The sequence below is a fragment of the Poecilia latipinna genome, unplaced genomic scaffold, assembly GCF_001443285.1.
Source record: "Poecilia latipinna isolate Pla-1442-1.1 unplaced genomic scaffold, P_latipinna-1.0 Scaffold3427, whole genome shotgun sequence".
NCBI classification, from domain to species: domain Eukaryota; kingdom Metazoa; phylum Chordata; class Actinopteri; order Cyprinodontiformes; family Poeciliidae; genus Poecilia; species Poecilia latipinna.
In genome coordinates, this window is record NW_015116043.1 from 60854 (window position 1) to 61615 (window position 762).

Below are 762 nucleotides of genomic sequence, written 5' to 3' on the forward strand. Positions count from 1 at the left end.
AAAGGAGGATGGAAGAACCAACATGGGTGATGAAGCAACAGCAAAAGAGAGCAATGCAGTGCATCCTGCACCCAGCATGTCCATATTTGTCTATAGTGTGAAATGTGTCCATGACTGCAGCTTTGCTTCTCTAGAGTTAGAGTTATAGCTATCAGATGAGGTGCTGCTTGCTGACAGCAGAGTCCCAGAACATGCATGGTTTAAACTGTTCAATGTGAGCAAAGAAGGTAAAACAGGTGTTAAAATGTAAAGTGTAATTTATTTGGAAAGAACCTTTAAAGGATATTTGTTGTTAATTGACGCTATATAACTGAAATGAATTGAGTTGGAAGAAGTTGGTTCATGAGAACTGAGTTTTAGAAAACTGAAATACTTTATCATCTTAGAATACACTTTCTTCCTGTTTATAAAGGAAGTGAACTTACATCATTTCTGTGTCCATTTCCTTCTGTGTCTGATTAGTCAGATGTGATTGGTCCGACACCTTATGGTATGTAGATATAGAGAATGCACAGGCTGCAGATCGTTAAGATGAGAAGGATAACTGGCTAAAACAGGAACCATCTCTGTCCCTTGAAACTTTCAAAGGTAAATATAATTTTTCAGAAATGAAAGATTACATCCAATACAATATGTTGTTAAAAATATATCCCATAATTAATACTACTGGTAGAACAAATTAAAAACAATTATGCTACCTGCCAATCGTAGACATGCATGGTTTAAGTTCAGCAGAACTTAAACCATGCATGTCTACGATTG